Genomic DNA, 13,898 nt, shown 5'->3' on the forward strand with positions numbered 1-13,898 from the left:
GACTCCGGCGGAACGTGCTCTGTCTATGACTACATCGAACTCTGCTTCGATCCCTCCATCTCTATCAGCAACTGCTCCGGGCCCAACCTCCGGGTCATCCAGCCAAACGAGTTGATCGGGTACAACTCTTCAACCCTGGTGACACTGGGAGCCTGCCCATCATCCTCTCGGGTCTCCCTCACCCCTGTTATAATTGCAGTGAACAGGAAAATTAGTTTAATCTCGAAAGGTACCGTCTCAGGGGGAATTTATTGCCTCCGAGACACCATGAAGAGCCCAACGTTTTGGCTCGGAATTGTCGGGTTCGTAATTATTGCATATTGCCTGGTGAAAGACGTTAAAGGCGCAATGATTTATGGAATAGTATTCGTAATAAGGGTGTCGTGGTACAGGAATACGAAGGTAACGGCGTTTTCGAATACGGTGGTGGGGGATGCGGCGTACAAGTATTTCAAGAAGGTAGTGGATGTGCATGCGAAAAACATGACTGGGGATGGCAATCCCAGGGTTTCTGACAATGATATTGATGCCTTTGACTTATTCTTCCAACCCACACGGCAAGCTCTGTTTTTATACAACAAAAACAGAGCACGGTTTCTTCCGTTAAACACAACTCCTCCTCAAACTTCCCAACCACTTGCTGTCTGTGCACTGTAGCCCAACTGGGAGACACTGCCTTGGTTGATTATGATTACACCGTAAGCCTCTATCTCTTCCACTCTCATTCTCACACTCTCTCCCTCTCATCATTTCTCTCTCTCTCTCTCTCTCTCTCTATCTCTCTGAATACCGTGCATAATTCATCGACAGGTTTTTCTTTCACAAAATACGGACAGACTTCCAATGAAAAGTCTAATGTGAATTAAATTTAATTGCGTTAATAATTTTCGTTAAAAACAACAACTTCCATTTGACAACTTCCGTTAAAACAACAAATTTCATTTCGTAAACACTTTTTATATATAGAAGATATATATATATATATATATGTATGTATGTATGGATGTATGTGTGTTTGTCTATATGATGTTAAAGCAAAGAAAATTGAGACAATTACGGCATTGATAAACATATTACCCTATTAATTTCACGTAAAATTTATTGGAAAAACTGATAACATGAAAAATTCAAATCTAACTAAACGATAGTTAGAAAAAAAAAATAATTAAGAAGAAGTATGGGAATTTTGTATTATTTGGATTCTATATATAAATAATAAGATTTGGAATCATACCGACCTGACAAGAAAACGAACAACTTTAAATAAGTGGTAACTTTTAGTTTCCATTTATTTCTAGATATAAAGACTCACAAATTCACTTAAATGATAAGTTTTAGATTAAGTTATTTGTTATCAAACAATGTTCAAATTAAGGAAGGATCAGGAAGACTACCCTTGTACATCGTAATCTATAGTTGTCACTTTGTCATGGAGAGAAAAAAAAAAATGGAAAACACTACATATTTTAACTTAATTATATTCATATGTCATCTATTGTAAAAAGTACTCTTAAGTGTTCCCATTTGTCTTCAATTTAATATTGATAGGAAAGAGTCAGAATTTATCCAGGAAATCATTCAACGGGTGGACTTAAGAATGGTTAATCATACACCTCTAAGTGTTGCCAAGTATCCAATTAGGATAGAGTCTCGTATAAGACATATTTATCAACATTTAAGTATTGGAAAGAATAATACTATACGCATTGCAGGGATATTTGGGACAGGTAGAATTGGGAAGACAATTATTTCAAAATTTATTTTGTAGGAGCATTGACCATATGTTAAAAGCGTTGCAAAGAATTCTTGAGGGCTAAACCGAACCTAAATATAAACTAAGCAAACGTGCATTGCACGTTGCTTTCACCTAGTATGTATATATATATATATATTTATATATAGCAGTATTAATTGGATCACTTGAAAATTATATACAAAATGAAAAATAATAGTTGCACGGATTAAAATGATTGAAAAAAGTAACCGATTGAATTTTTATTTTATATTTTTTAATTTTTTTACTTAATAGTTAGAGAAGTGATTATTCATAATTGATATATATTTTTTAAAATACTTAAAGATGTAAACAAAATTATGAAAAAAAAATGAGAAAAATAAAAAAGTACAAATATACTTGTAACTTGTCGGTCAACTTCCTCGGTCGATTCTCACCATCCGAGCAATAGGATTCTATCCCTAATTTCTTTTGGTAAAATGTATAAAAATATAGAATTTTAATATATAATAATAATAAAAACAACCAGATTCCATCTAATTATAGAAAAACTAGATTTCATGTAGAAATGATGATCTCTTGTTCAATCCATTCAATCTGACCTTTCTATTTGGAAGAGTAGTTTGGTCTCTTAACTTCTTTGTTTGAAAATTCCATACAAGTTAGATCGATCAGTACATATGTATACCTAATGCATGCAGAAACTTCAAATCCCGACATTAATACTGGAAAGTTTCAAAGACGACGACTTGATTAATGCTTGCATGCATTGAATCAAAATTAAAGACATTGTAGGCGCTTGTCTACGTACATATTCCCTCCCCACAACGTACATCGACCAGTACTACTAATTAACTGCAAATTTTTTAAACGACTTTGTGGATACCATGATATATTATATATATGGAAAGAGTAATGCTACATACAGTTATTTTTGTGTACTTTCTGTGCACTCCACTGATATGATTGGTTGGATTAATTTTTTTTAATACACAATCAATCATATCACTGGAGTGCACAAAGGAGTCCGCAAAAATGACTGTATATAGAATTTTCCATATAGAAAATATATTATGAGTTTGTTTCCTTATTTTGACCCTTTATAAATTTATATATATATATTAATTCTTTTCTTACGTAATAATTAAAGAAGTGATTTTTAATATATTGATGTATTTTTTTATTTTTTTAAATATTTAAATATCTTCATAAAATAAATAATAAATAAATAAAATGAGATTTGTACTAATCGGCACGCCGATCAAAGCCATGGGTGGCACACTTTTCTCCAAATTTTGTTTCCCATTTTATTTCTTGTTTTTTCCTTTTCGTCCTTATAATTGCTTTTTCTTCTATTTAAAAATTTACAATTTTGTCCTTTTATTTTATTGATAGATTTACATATTTATCCTGTTTAGTTGCCTCTAACCCTAGTTGTTGCTTATAGGTAGATGTGATAGGTGATAGATAGAAACAGAAAAGTTAAAATAGGCAAGAACTTTTTTTTCCTTTAATGTTAGTAAGGGTGGCTCAATACAAATTGAAGTCTAAGGTATAATTTAAATTAGTCATTCGTAATTATAATATAATAAAATATAAATTATTATATGGAATATTTTTAAAGGTTTTAATAAAATGAGATTTTATTTAAAATCTTTAAATAAATTTTTTTTTTTCATTTTATATTGAATACTGTAACTTAAAATGAGGTCTCAATGTAAATTTAGTACCTCAATTTAGCAAGATCTTAAAAAATTATTTAAAATATAAATAATTCATTGTATTAAATATTAAATTTAGTATTATGGGGCCTTGCACATATTAAAAAATATAAAATTTGTTTAAAATTTTATATAATGAAATGATTTTTATATTTTTTTCAAAAACAAAAAAACACCCCATTTTTAATTTTGGATGCCTTAAATAGGGTGGGGGCCTTAGGTAATGGTCTAACTGGCCTTACCATTGAGCCACCCTGAATCTTAGGTTTGGGCAAGCAGGAGTTATTTTCTCCTATTTGGGGCTAGCTTGCTTCCTTTATGTTTTAGATTTATCAACAACTCCCTCATTTGTCAACATGCTCCTATGGGGTGTGTGACTACATAAGTAATATTCCTGTGAAAGCTTTTACTCAAAAAATATCTGATAGGTTTTTTGAGTGAAAAAACCTCTAAATCACCTAAATAGTTGGGAATAGAAGTGAGTCACAGGTGTAATCAATGTCTTATTACAGGCATGCATTAAGAGGATTCAAGGAGATGAAACTGGGCAGAAGCATTGCATTGGACAATATTTTGATTACTAGTCGTGTTGGCGAATGTGTAAGTAACATTTACATTGATCTGCATCTTCTAAGAAATTTCCATTTTGCAATGCAGGTAGCGCTAAAGCTTTTCCATAAAATGAAGTAATCGTTTGATGATTTTGTTTTACTTTAAAAATGCAGTACGCATTTTGTTTAGCCACCTTCCACAATACTACGCATATTAACTAGTCATACGTGACTCAGGCACGTAACATCTTACTAGTACTAAGAAATATCTCTCCAATGTCTTCTTATAGTCCTAAAATTTTGTATAATTTATATATATTATTTATTTTCAAAAGCGTGGTCTCATCAAAATTAAACCAAAACTAATTTTAGAAGAAATAATAAATTTATTAATATGGATCTCAAATTTTTTTATTATTCAATATCAAGTCTCTTAATATGGAATTTAAAGTAAAAATACAAGAAAAATCATTTAAAGTTGGTGATCTATATGGAAAATAGTTTAGAGGTTTTATCCTCTAGACTTTATTGAACAAAAAAACTATTTAAGGTCTCAATTATAGTATTATACGCTTAATGTAACACAAAAATATCTAGAGGTTACATAAAATTTAATAAACTAACTTATGTACTAGAATGAAAGATAACATTTTAAAAGATTAATTGATAGTTTCTATGAAACAAATAAATTCTAAATATTTCATTACGAAAATAATAATAGATTAATATTATTTCATGAAGCATTATCGTCAAAAATATGAAACCAACAGACTACTGAGATTTCAAGCCACACGTACCCTGGTACCATGAGTTGCAATTTTTTTTTAAATGGAAATCTAGTATCCAAGTTTTGAAACTCATATCTGGACTGGGTAGATCTGGATAACTCAATCCCCTTTTCGACCTGGATCTTATTGGAGCCAAAATCTGTAACTAGAACCCAATTATCTAGGTTTTGAATCAAGTTGGAAAAAAAAATCCAGTCTGGATGAACAGTTCTATTTAGGAGTGTAAGAATAAATCGAGAAACTAGAAAACCGACCCAGATCGGTTGGTTCGGTCTGGTTTTCAACCGGTTCGATTTGGAATCGGTTCTTTCATTTTAAAAACTAGTCAAATCTGGTCCAAAATCGATTTTATATTTTCCAACACTGAACTGGACCGGACTGGACCGATTCACATATTATATATATTTTATTAATTTTTAATATTATATATAATATATTTTATATATAAGATATATAATTATGTATGAAATAATATATTATAATTTATAACATAACATTTTAATCTTAAACATGAATATTTATTTGATCATATGTTTTAAATATAAAATATATATATTAAATACATTTTATTGCCTAATAAATTCTCAATATATATCTTTTGATAAATACATTAGTAATACTAATATACTTAATATATTAAAGCTGAAAAATGGAACTGGAATTGGTAAAACCGGACATACCGGTTTTGGGGGTAACTGGTGCGTAATTGGTTTTTGAAAATACAAAACCGATACATACCGGTTCAGTCTTAGATTTTATCCAAAACCAGACCAAACCGGATCGGTTACACCCCTAGTTTTATTTTGATCAATGTATTATTAGCAATTGATAGGTCTTTGCAAAATATTTCCAAATAATTGCTTGTGTTGGTTACACCATTCGTTTATTTACACAGTTCAAATAAGATGAGATGTTTTGTTGAAAATTGAATAAAATATTGTTATAATATAATTTTTTTAATATTAATTTTGTGTTCAGATTTAAAAAAGTTGAATTGTTTATTATATTTTGTGTGAAAATTTAAAAAAGTTGTAATGATTATATAATATGAGATGAGATGAAATAGTTTGATTTTATATAACCAAATCAGGCCTAAACCATCCACCATCTTGTATCTAATTTTAGTAAAGCAAACAAATAAATACTCACGGGATATTTTCACGTGCTTGCTAACGTGGCAAGTGCGATTTTGCACTACTAGGGTTTTTTGAATTTTTGCCCGTTGCCGCCAGGCCCACACTGGGCTCGTCGGTGTCTGGTAACCTACATCCCTTTGCGAAGGTGTTTTCTTAGTCTCCAACTCCTCTACCTGAAGTGGATGTACCGATTCAAGCACCCAAGATCATTGATGGTGCACTGTGTGTAATTTTCACGAGAGAGGAGATTGAAAAATCTACTCCATGTTTTCAGTTTTCGTTAGTGATGAATTTCCTCCATCAAAGGCCATCGCTGGATGAGAAACGTGCGTTTATTAAAAATCGATGGAGTTTGGATAGGCAGCCGGTTGTATCAGGTATGAGACAACCCTGAAATGTTTTTCTTTAGTTCTCAAATGAAGGGGATTTCATCAAGGCTTTTTCTAGAGAAAATTGTGATGTAGATGGAAAGCATTATAGGATTTTTACATGGAACCCTGATTTCTCTTAGGAGATTGAGCCTTCATTGGTTCCAGTTTGGGTGATCCTGCTTAGGCTGCCACCAAATTTATACCATGAATCATTTCTACGAAGCTTGGTGTTACCGTTTGGTAAATATGTTCGTAGGGATAATACTGCGATGTGTGCAATGGGAACTGATGAAGTAAGGGTTTGTGTGGAGATGGGTGCGGCTGTAGATCCAATTCCTGGATTTTGGATTGGCGATCCAAGGCAGTCTTCGTCTAGGTATTAAGAAATTGTATATGAGAATTTACCGGCTTTCTATCCTTTGTGTCATATACAGGGTCATAATTCAAAAACTTGTAAACGGATGATTGATGGAATAAAACATGGTGGTGATCTTAAAAATTTGGAAGGAGGCAAGGTGTTAAAAAAATGGGTTCCCAAAACACAAGATAATAATATGGAGGAAAAGATAAATCACGAATTAGGAAAGAAATGTTTAGCAGGGGATCTAGAAAATTCAAAAATGCTGGAAGTGGAGAATAAAGATACTAATGATGGTAAGATGGACTCGCTATATCCAAAAGAAGTGTTAGAGAATGCTAACAAAGATGATGTTCTATTAAATAAAGAGACATTGATTGTGATTCAAGAGGAGTCGGAAGAACAAGTTTTGGGGACAGATTTAATACAAGACAATCTACAAGATGAGGTGTCGATGTTTGATAAGGTGGAAAGGCTTGAGGATATTATTGTGTTGGAACCCTTGCAAGAAGGCAACTCAGTGCTGGGGGGGGTCTGTGATGTGTGTTGTTCTTGTTGTACTGAATTTTCCAATGGCTCAGAAAAATGTTGCTGATGGGTCTGCTATTTTGAGTGTTAACCATGTCTCTATATATTCACTTTCAGAAGGTAAAGAGGAATTGGAGGATGGTCATCTACAATAAAGTTACAGATTCTTTGTCTGACAAAGAAGGCCAGGATTGTCAGTCAAGTAAAGCGAGGGAGTGTACACTAAGGAGTTCCAAAAGGGCTAAGAGCAAGCCCTTTCGTATAAACCTATGATTGAGCCCATCTTATTTTGGAACCTTAGGGGTCTTGGGACCTCTAAGAGGAGGTTAGTAAAGTTAGTTCATATGTATAAACCGAAGATCATTGCATTGGTAGAATCGTTTTTGAATGATAGTCATTTGAGTCGTTTACAAACCAAGGAGGACAGTGTCTCTAATGAGGATAGTGGTGGTAAGATTTGGCTATCATGGGCATCTGGAGTCAAGATTACAGTGTTGAATTATTTTGCTCAATTCGTGACCATTAGACTAAAGGAGAATAATTGTCAGTTATTATCTCTTTTATTTATGCTAAGTGCCAACAATTGGAAAGAGGAGAGTTATGGAATAACCTTCGTAGAATTAACCTAGGAAATGTTCCGTGGATGGTTCTTGGGGATTTCAACATAATTCGATTTGATGGGGAATATAGAGGTGGAAGGCCAAGATCTGTCGTGGCTATGGTAGATTTTAATTCTTTTATTGATGACTCTAGCTTGGTGGAGATGAATTATGAAGGTAATATGTTTTCTTGGTGTAATGAGCAACATGGTCTTTCAAAAAGCTGGGTTCATTTGGATAGGGTGATTATTAATTCCTCTTTTCTTCTTCATTGTTTAGAGGCTACTATGAAATATTTATCGCGGGCATCTTCAGACCATTCTCCTTTGGTTGTGTGGATGGAGTGGGATAATACTAAATATGGTTTTCCAAGTTTCAAGTGGATGTGGGAGACTCATTTGGAATTTCAGAAGTGTGTTATTGACTCTTGGGGATCACAAAGGAGAAGTAAATGTATACTTTGTTTAGCTGGAAAATTAAAAGTGTTGAAAGAAAGTCTTAAAGTATGGAATAAAAATGTTTTTGGTATTACTACTAAAAATATTAAGGCTTGATGAGTGAGTGATGCGTTTGGAAGAACAATTGCAAAATATTTTAATGAGGATTCAGAACTTGATCTCTTAGTAACAAAAGTGGAGCTGGATACCTAGATGAACACGGAGGATATTCAGCTTCGCCAACAAGCTAAGCAACAATGGCTTCAATCTGGTGAGGTTAATGCTTCTTTCTTTAAGGCTCTACTCTCCAAGCAATATAGAGTGGTGAGGGAGATGAATCTGAATGATGGTCAATGTTTGAAGAGTCCAGAGGAGGTGCACAATGGGGTGGTAGATTATTTTTCAGAATTTTTTATGTCCAAGAAGTCTAATTATTTTCCGGATCTTTCTAGTTTTTCTTTACAGATTATTACTCATAATGATAATCAAAAGCTCATTGAGCTCCCTTCAATCCAAGAAATTAAAGAGACAATTTTTTCCATTCCCTTGGATAGTAACCCGGGTCCTGATGGATTTTGAGGTAGTTTTTATAAATGTTGTTGGGATATTATTTCTAAAAAAGCAGTGGTTCTACCAATCACTATACCTAGAGGGTGTAAATAGGTGTAATCTAATTTTGATGGTCTTTTCAAAATTATAGTCAAACAAACAGTTAATCAATTAATGAAATAACATAAATAATCAACACAGTGATTTTGATCACGAAGTGGAAACTCATTTGAAAAACATCTTCAAAATCTAAAACCACTCCAGGTGTAAGACACCACCTCAAATCCACTATAGAAAATAAGTTTGTTACAACTAATTTAGAGACACTCACAAAACCTTTGTAGTAGCTAAATTTGGCTTGCAACACCACAAGTGACCCACTCGATTTTTACACGCATGTAGTGTCGAAACTCCGACCTTTCTATAACTTCCTATGAGAACCTCTCGATCTCTACATCAACAGTAGATCCGAATTCTTCCGACTAATGAACATGTCCACTTCAATGGACTGGTATAAAGTTTGATCTTGAGTGTAGTGTGGTAGAGATGTGTTTATCCAAGAAAGAATCAACCATGTGGGGGAGAGGTTCCTCTCAAAAGAGCTTAGAAGCACTTAAAGTTTTTGCTCTGATTCTCCACACCAAAAAACACAAGTGAGCTATTCTATTCATAGTCCCAAGTGAAAGAGGCGCTCAAAATTCCAAATTTTAAGTTGTCTAAAACATTGGCTCGAGCAAAGTGTCGAGCGAGATTCGAGAGCACGCCATCTTTCAGAAGCTGCTCGAGCAACATGTCAAGCGCATATCGAGCGACCCACTCTGGAAGGGTATAGCTTGAGCACTATGTTGAGCGCACATCAAGCGACCCAATCTGGAAGGGCGTCACTCGAGCGCCACATCGAGCTCTAATCGAGCGACCCACTCTGGATGGGCCTCACTCGAGCGCTAGTTGAGCGAACTCTCTGCTTTGAGTTTTACTTGACCAATGTTGAGCACACTTCAATCCTTTTAATGTTACACCGCTTCAACACTTGTTACAACACTATTTTATACAGGTTTCCACAAGAATATGCCAATCAACTCATTTTTCCCTCAACAATCTTCCTCTTTGACATTTCTGTGACAAAACCTTTAACCTATACATAGGACCTAATCCTAGCACACCCAACACAGGATTCATATTCTTGAACACGTTGAAATATTTATGCATACACTTACCAAACGGTTAAACGTACCAACAAAAATATGCACGAAATATTCTCATAAGTATTATCAATGTATGCTAGCAAATCACAAACCAGAAAACACGTATAGGCATGACAAGCATGGATTTTAAGAAAAAAATTTCACTAAGCAATTAACCTGACATTGAGTTCATTAGTCAAACAACAATAGTGCAAATAACATGAGATACAAAACCAAAAGCTGTTGCTCCCAAGAAAATTGTGTTACTAACAACTGCCATTCTCCCTTTACAACTGCCATTCTCCCTTTACTCGCCCTACATCTATATCACTCCCCCTGAATTAGTACTATATTACTCCCCCTTTTTGTCACAACAGGCCAAGGGTCTCAATTATCACCATCACTGGGACTGCCACCATCATCATCAGCAAGTTGTTCCTCAATGTCGTTGAAGCGTTGAGTCACGAGTTGCTGCAGGCTATCAACTTTAGCATCAAAGCTATTAAACCGGGCATCAAGACAGGCTAGGTACTCGGTCGAACTTGGTGTCGAGCTAGAAGGCTGAGAACTAGATGGCCAAGAGCTCGAAGGCTGAGAGGAGGGTGCAGGAGGATGCTCAACAAGGAAAGGGTGCAGGGTAATGTGAGCACGACTAAGCTACATAGTCCTACGACCAATAGGAGCCTTAAGAGTAATTCTAGCTTCCTGGAAAATAAAAGCAACTAACTGAGAGATGGCTAACCGAGTGATAAGGCAGGCAAAAGGCAAACTAGTCCATACTTTGGTGGACTGAAAGACCTCACGCATGACCCGGCAAAGAAGACTCACTAGATCAATAAAGACATCATTGATCAGTGCATATAGAAGAGTGGCGCGGTCAAGACCCACATCCCTCTGATAACCAGTAGGATACAAATTTGTAAGAACAATCCTACTAAGAATGAGATATTCAGGTGAAAATCTTACAGTTAAAAGAGGTGACTTCTCATCTCAATTACAAGACCGACCATACAGACATTCAGCAATGACTGGCGTACTAAAATGAGGTGTCCGTGTATAGGGATACACTGGATTGGACATACGTGGGGTGTTTAGAAGGTCCGCTATCATGCCCGAAGTCACCTAGAAGAGGATGTTCCGGAGACTAACCTCAAAAGAGCCATCATCAGAGATGGCATGAATATTGGAATAAAATTCATGAACCAACTCCACAAAAGGAGTAGGATGACTAGTAGTCAAGGCCTGCCACTGGCGAGACTAAAAAATACGAGGGATAATGGTCTCAGATAGCTCACCAAGGGAGACTTCTCGCTCAACAATAGGAGTACGGTGAAAGAAGTTCTGAGTGTATAGCTCATGTGCTTGTGCATTATGGAAATGTGCTTGAGCAGGGGCAAGGGGTCGTGGCGAGGATGAACACATCGAGACATGGCTTTGGGCTGTAGACAGATTCAATGAAGTTAGACAAGGCTAAAGGTAATGTGAAGTCCCAATGAATGCATGTCTAAAATGTCAAATGCATGATAATGATAAGATCCAATGCGTGATCTCCCTAAAATGCTTGATGTCTACACAGGCATTTCATCAAGCATGTGGTGTACATGCTAAACCAACCATGGTTTACATTTTATCAAAAGTGTCAAGCCCTCCTAAGGCCATGCCAAGCTTGGGTTTTAAAAGGAAAACCATTTATGTCAACCCTACCATGCAATGCATGAAGAAAAGACATAATGTCCCATTTCACAGCCCTATGCTTCATTTCACAAAACAATTTCAAGACCCAACTAAGCCAAGGTTGGGTTTTAAAACCAATGGAAGACCCATGACCCTCCTATATACAATCCATCTTCAAACACAATCCAATTTCATGCCAAACATCATCCCAACACTAAGATAGACATGAAATGAGCATCGGAACAATGCTATGTCAATGCATGATGAAAATGAGAAAACAAAAATCATTGAGGCATTTCATCAAACACTTGGAGTGCATCCAACTAAAAACCAAGTTCAAAACTCCATAAGAGTTCCAATAGCCTCCTAAATACAACCAACCAAAACCAACAACTCCAAAGGAGTTTCAAAAATCCAAAAGGTTCGGATTTGTAGAAGGAACTCACTCCAAAATCCACAAATTGAAATTAACCAACTTAATGCAAACCAACAAATCCATTATGAGATACAAGAAAATAGAAACAAGCATTTAGGAATTGTTTACTGTGATTTTGAGGAAATAAATGTACAGGAGAAATGAGTTTTGTGCAAACAGGAGCCACACACACGGGAGAGAAAAACTGTTCAGTTACTCGAGCTGCTCGGGGGGAGGGGGTCTTTATATAAGACCTTTGCTCGAGCAAACTTAAACCCTCGAGCAGTGTGTCGAGCGATTTTCGTTCGAGTGAGATACACTGCGTTGAGCAATGTATCAAGTGACCAGTTCTAGATTTTTTACTTCTGCTCAATTTTGTGCACAAAACACTCACATAGCTTGACAAACACTGGAGAATTCAATTTTCAAACCATAAATACATATCAAATGTAGAAGAGCATCATATTCTCATAAAACATGTAGGTAATAAGAACAAAGTACTACAAGTAATATAGACATACATGTTTATAACGGTCATTGCTCAAACAAGACATTTCAACTGGAAAGTGTGAGCAGAGTTGGGCTGAACAAGAAGTCATAAATGCTTGGGAAACTCTTCCAAGACACAGAAAGTCAAACCCAATGCTGCTAAGACCTGGATCCTTCTGTTTTAATACTTGTTTCAGTATTTTCAAGAAACAGAAAACTTATTCTGTCCCCCCCCCCCTTTTTTAATAACATCATCCTCTTTTTTTTTTCCTTTTGATATACAAGATTTTTGGATATGAGAACTGTGATGAGGTCGTCTAGCCCGTGGTTAATTCTGTGTGCAAGTAGAGCTTCATAATACCTTTGATTGCCTCTCCAAAACTCACAAGTGATGAAATGTCAGTTAACGAGCTAGAAGTGAAGTGTGTAATACTAGTCACAGATTACAATAGACACTCATGTTTCAAACCTTTGTAAGCCATAAGTATATGATACAAATCTCAGAAGACACAAGCACCTAGATTTTAGAATTAACAGCACCACCATCATATCTCACAATCATGGATTGCATGTCTGGACAACAATCACAAAAAAAATGAAACAAGAAAACGAACAAACACAAAACAAAAAAATACATGTAATGCATGTTTCAGTCATCAGGTCAATGCACAAATACGAATAGCCTTTCTAAGTAATTCAAATCGAAGTCCATCCAAGGGTATGGTAAAAATGTCGACTAGTTAATATTCGACGGGAATGTACTCAAGAGTCACAACATGTGTCTCCACAAGTTCTCGAATAAGATGATGTCTAATGTCAATATGCTTGATCCTAGAGTGTTGGACAAGATTTTTTGAAATATTTATGGCACTTGTATTGTCACAATAAATGCTCATCACAACTTGGGTAATGCTATAGTTGCATAGCATTTGCTTCATCCACAACAATTGCGTGCAACAACTCCCTACAATAATGTATTCAACCTTAGCCGTGAACATGGAAATGGAGCTCTACTTCTTACTCATCCAGGCTGCTAGGTTCATGCCTACATAGAATCATCCACCCAATCAGCATCTGAATAGCCTGCAAGCTCAGTATTAAAGTCTCTAGAATACCAGATCTCATAATTAACTGTCTCATTCACATAGCGAAGTATACATTTGACAGCTACCAAATGTGATTCCTTATGATTGGCTTGAAATCTAGCACAAACACCAACATTAAACGCGATGTCTGGTCTACTTGCAATGAGATACAATAGACTCTTAATCAGGCTCCTATACAAGGATTGCTCAACATTCCTTGACACATCAATGCTAAGCTTAACACTAGTGCTCATGGGGGTTCTAGCATTGCTTTTTCC

The sequence above is a fragment of the Carya illinoinensis genome, chromosome 7 (genome assembly GCF_018687715.1).
Source record: "Carya illinoinensis cultivar Pawnee chromosome 7, C.illinoinensisPawnee_v1, whole genome shotgun sequence".
NCBI lineage: Eukaryota > Viridiplantae > Streptophyta > Magnoliopsida > Fagales > Juglandaceae > Carya > Carya illinoinensis.